General features: G+C 46.4%; 1 non-coding gene across 1 annotated transcript; it reads left to right on the top strand.

Annotated features, from left to right (window-relative positions):
- The first annotated feature begins 3,148 nt into the window (after positions 1 to 3,148).
- LOC139277849 (U6 spliceosomal RNA) lies at positions 3,149 to 3,255 on the top strand. The gene has a single exon (XR_011596161.1). It is a non-coding gene; the product is annotated as a U6 spliceosomal RNA (small nuclear RNA).
- Positions 3,256 to 5,606: the final 2,351 nt, after the last annotated feature.

Here is a 5,606-nt window from a genome sequence, read left to right as displayed (position 1 = left end):
GCTGGCTGAAACCTGCGCAGCCACCTCAGCCCACGTGGCCCTAAAACCTGTTGAGTTGGCTTTCTCCCAACTGGAGGGTACAGGGCCTCCCTCCTTCTCTCCACTTCCCCCACCAATGTGGCCCTTGCATGAGTTTTTGGAGCAGTACTCGCACACCTTCCTTGCCGCTCAGTCAAGTGGGGAAATGATGAGAATGACCATATGCTGCCTGAAAACGACATCCCCTTTAAGAACTGGAATGAACAGCAGCCTCATTATCAGTGAATGAGAGTCAGCTGAAATCGGGTGCAGCCCCGGTAATAGCGCCCCTGCAGCGCCCCACTGAGGCCATTAGTGCCTCCGATACCGCCTCGCTGCATTTCTGAGGGAAAAGTGCCCAATTTTCCACAATTTTGCAGCCCATCTCGTCGGGTGCTAAATGTTCAATCATATAAAACTTAGCACCCCAAACGCGGCACTATCAAATTTCGCCCCCTGTATAAATATACTTATAAAGTGACTCTCAGAACCATCAGCTCATAACATTTTTCTGCCTTTAGTTCATGCAAATAAGTGGGAACAAAAGTAACTTCTGTTTGTTCAACAGCCTTCATTTCTGCCCTCCAGCTGATTGCTTTAATTTTGACAGACCCGACAATTCTGATTGATAGCCTTCAACACCACCGTAAATAAGATTTTTCTTATAAAACGCGAGCGAGCAGACACACGGACAAATCATTGAGTCTCAGCTTAAAAAGCCAGTGTTATGCATGCATATTTTCATCCTTAATTTACCTTCCCTTTTCATTGTTGTGAGGTGTCCCCCAGGTCACTATTTTCCATGTTGGAAATGTTCTGTAACACTTTAGCAGCTTGGTAATTCCTTCTTCATTGGAGCTCAGAATAATGTGAAGGATGAATGCCCATATGTTTAAATGGAATCGTTCCACTGTGATGCAGCGAGTTCCCAGAGAGTTGCAAGTACCCATATTTGAATGTCAACAAAACTTATGAGAATGCAATTGCACACCACATAAGAATGCTATTCTATCATCACAAGGTATGAGTGGAGTTTGGGAAGTAGGGAGCCAAAATATACAGGGTATTACGGCATACTGGAGATAAGAACGTTTGAATAGTCAAAGATCTGAATACAGTTGAGCTCATTGAATGTTATATCTAATTTGCCAGACAAATTTCTGATATCAAGCAGCTTGGATCAAACAGCAGAGCCGAGCAAACTTTTGTATCAACGATTACTGTGGAAGCCATTTAACAACCACTGACCTGGATCTCAATGGTCAATTTAAGGGTAATTTGAAATGTATAATTGGAGAATACATGTCTTGGTAATTACTTTTTCTCAAATCAACTTTACTTCTGAAACACTTATTTATAGAAGAAAAGCACCAATTTACACAGTGACTACACTCCAAAAGTATTTCATTGGCTGTAAAGCGCTTTGAGACATCCAGTGGTCGTGAAAGGTGCTATATAAATATGAGTCTTTCTTTCCTTTTCAATGTTATTGTTTTATTAATTTCCCTTATCTTTGCCAATTTATCTCCTTGTCTCATCTCCTGAAGGTGTTGATTCCTTGCTGGGGTACACAAGGCATTTTTGAACTGGAAACAAAACTACTCGAGTAAAAGAAAGCAGATCTACAGGCAACTGAAGGCCAAGATCCAACAAAAAACTCAGGACCTCAAGAACAGATGGTGGGTGGAAAAAGCGCAGGAGATCCAGCAACTAGCCAACAAAGAAAAGATGGTGCGTGGATTTTTTTAGCACAGTCAAGACTACCTACAGCCCAAGCAGTCAAGGTCCTATTCCACTGAGAGCCAAGAACGGAGAGGCACTCATCAAGGACAGAGAGACAGTCAGTGCCCGCTGGAAGGAGCACTTCGAGGATCTCCTCAACCAAGACTCTGTCTTTGACGTGAGTGTCCTTGACTCCATCCTGCAGCATGCTACCCGTCACCACACTACCCGTCACCACCTTGGCACAATCCCAGCCCGGCATGTGGTTGAAAAGGCCATCCTACAACTAAAAAACAACAAGACCTCAGGAGCAAATGGAATTCCCGCTCAAGTACTAAAGCATGGCGGGGAAGTACTCTTGGAACGAATCCACTGCCTCATCTCTCTTATCTGGAAGGAGGCAAGCATGCCAGGGAATCTCAGACGCCATAATTGTTATTATCTTCAAGAAAGGTGACAAGTCCGACTGCGGTAATTACAGAGTAGTTTCCTTGCTGTCTGCCGCACGGGAAATCATCGCACGAATCCTCCTCAATTGTCTCCTCCAAGTGGCTGAATGCAGATTCCGCCCACTAAGGGACACAATGGACATGATTTTCACGGCGTGACAAATCCAAGAGAAATGTAGGGAGCAGCATCAACTTCTGTATATGGCCTTCTTTGACCTCACAAAGGCCTTCGACTCTGTCAACAGTGAGGGAATATAGAGTGTCGTTCTCAAATTCAGCTGTCCTCAAAAATTTGTCACCATCCTCTGGCTGCTTCACGACGACATGCAAGCCATGATTCTTAGCAACGGATCCACCATAGACCCAATACAAGTGCAGACCGGGTTAAGCAAGGATGTGTCATCGCACCAACGCTCTTCTCAATCTTCTTCGCTGCAATGCTTCATCTCAACTTTAACAAGCTCCCCGCTGGAGTTAAGTTAACCTACAGGATAAGCGAGAAATTGTTTAATCCCCGACGCCTCCAGTCCAGATCCAAGGTTATCTGGGCCTTATCTTAAACATCAGTAAGACAAAGCTCCTCTACCAACCTGCCCCCGCCACATAGTACTAATTCCCAATTATCAAGGTCAATGACAAGACCTTGGACAATGTGGACCACTTCCTATACCTTGGGAGCTTACTATCAGCAAGGGACAGACATCGACGACAAAGTCCAACACCGCCTTCAGTGTGGCAGTGCAGCCTTCGGCCACCTGAGGAAAAGAGTGTTTGAAGAACAGGATCTCAAATATGGCACCAAGCTCGTGGTCTACAGAGCAATAGTGATACCCACCCTCCTATATACTTAAGAGACATGGACTATGTACACTAGGCACTTCAAAGCACTGGAGAAATACCACCAACGCTGCCTCCACAGAATCCTGCAAATTCATTGGCAGGATAGGCACATCAGGATAGTGCTCGCTTCGGCAGTACATATACTAAAATTGGAACGATACAGAGAAGATTAGCACGGCCCCTGTGCAAGGATGACATGCAAATTTGTGAAGCGTTCCATATTTTTAGCTATCATGCCACCACGGGTCGTTTTATGTGGTCTACAGGGGGGCGGGGGCATGGCTTCAGCATCATCCTGATTGTCTGGGCCGATGTCAGTGTCCGCCTCTTCATTCTCCTCTTCCTCTCTCTTGCTGAGGTGAACTGTCAGACTCTTCAGGCAATTTTTGTCCCCTCCTGATAGCCAAGTTGTGCAGCATGGAGCATACCACCACGAATTGAGCTACCTGCTCAGGAGGTATTGGAGCTCGCCTCCTGAGTGGTCCAGGCATCTAAAGCGCTGATAAAGCACTCCAATGGCTTTCTCCACGATATTGCGAGTGGCTCTGTGGCTCTCATTGTATTGCCTCTCGGCTTCGGTGTGGGGGTCATCAGCCAGGTGGCGAGGCCATATCCTTTGTCACCAAGCATCCAGCATTGACCTTGTGGCTGATTGTTAAACAAGTCAAATACAGCGCTCTCTCACAGGATGTGAGCATCATGGATGCTGCCCAGAAATTTAGCATTCACTGCCATTATAATTTGCTGGTGGTCGACAACATGTTGCATAATCAGGGAGTGGAATCCCTTGCGGTTCCTGAAAAGGTGCCCGCATCGCGATGTGCGTGCAGTCTATTGCTCCCTGCACCTTGGGGAAGTTTGCAATTTTGGAGAATCCTAGAATCTTCTCAGTCTGTGCCTCCCTGGTCATAGGAAAGCCGATCAAGTCCCTCCTGCATGCACACAAGGCTTCAGTGACCTGTCTAATGCAGCAGCATGTGGCATGCTGGGACAGACCACAATTGTTGCCAGCTGAGGCCGGAAAAGAACCCAACGCGTAGACTTTGACCTCGACGGACAGTACAGTACTGATAGTGCTGGAAAGCTGCAGATCTGCCCTGATGAGCTGGCATACCTCAGTAATAACCACTTTGTGGAAGCGCAGTCTCCGAAGGCAGGTGGTGTCGGGCAAGTCAATGTAAGACCGCTTACGGGGGGTGTAACGTCTGGTCCTCCTCATCAGGAGGCACGTCTTACATTGGGCACATAATGCTGTGGGGCGTACCTTCGGCCTTCTCGAATCTGCAGCGTGTAATTGGTCATCAAGAGAGGGTGAGAAAGGACAGGCCCCATTGCAATAGCTCTCTGTTTTCCACCGATTGGTCACAAAGAATGAATGTCCCAACGAAGACACCTATTAAATTCCAATCATTCATAGTATGATAAAGATGTTGAGGCCAGTTCATTAGATATATTCAAGAGGGAGTTAGATATGGCCCTTAAGGCTAAAGGGATCAAAGGGTATGGAGAGAAAGCAGGAAAGGTGTACTGAGGTAAATGATCAGCCATGATCTTATTGAATGGTGGTGCAGGCTCAAAGGGTCGAATGACCTACTTCTGCACCTATTTTCTATGTTTCTATCAATGTCAGTGTTCTCTCTCAGACCAACATTGCCAGCATCGAAGCATTGACCATGCTCAATCAGCTTCGATGGACGGACCATATTGCCCGCATGCCCAATGCTAGACTCCTGAAGCAAGCATTCCAATCTGAGCTATGTCACATAGAAATAGAAACATAGAAAATAGGTGCAGGAGTAGGCCATTCGGCCCTTCTAGCCTGCACCGCCATTCAATGAGTTCATGGCTGAACATGCAACTTCAGTACCCCATTCCTGCTTTCTCACCATACCCCTTGATCCCCTTAGTAGTAAGGACTACATCTAACTCTTTTTTGAATATATTTAGTGAATTGGCCTCAACAACTTTCTGTGGTAGAGAATTCCACAGGTTCACCACTCTCTGGGTGAAGAAGTTCCTCCTCATCTCGGTCCTAAATGGCTTACCCCTTATCCTTAGACTGTGACCCCTGGTTCTGGACTTCCCCAACATTGGGAACATTCTTCCTGCATCTAACCTGTCTAAACCCATCAGAATTTTAAACATTTCTATGAGGTCCCCTCTCATTCTTCTGAACTCCAGTGAATACAAGCCCAGTTGATCCAATCTTTCTTGATAGGTCAGTCCCGCCATCCCGGGAATCAGTCTGGTGAACCTTCGCTGCACTCCCTCAATAGCAAGAATGTCCTTCCTCAGGTTAGGAGACCAAAACTGTACACAATACTCCAGGTGTGGTCTCACCAAGGCCCTGTACAACTGTAGCAACACCTCCCTGCCCCTGTACTCAAATCCCCTCGCTATGAAGGCCAACATGCCATTTGCTTTCTTAACCGCCTGCTGTACCTGCATGCCAACCTTCAATGACTGATGTACCATGACACCCAGGTCTCGTTGCACCTTCCCTTTTCCTAATCTGTCACCATTCAGATAATAGTCTGTCTCTCTGTTTTTACCACCAAAGTGGATAACCTCACATTT

This window comes from Pristiophorus japonicus, chromosome 12 (assembly GCF_044704955.1).
Source record: "Pristiophorus japonicus isolate sPriJap1 chromosome 12, sPriJap1.hap1, whole genome shotgun sequence".
Classification (NCBI taxonomy): domain Eukaryota; kingdom Metazoa; phylum Chordata; class Chondrichthyes; family Pristiophoridae; genus Pristiophorus; species Pristiophorus japonicus.
Note: the sequence above shows the minus strand (reverse complement) of the source record. Positions and strands in the feature narration are given on the sequence as shown.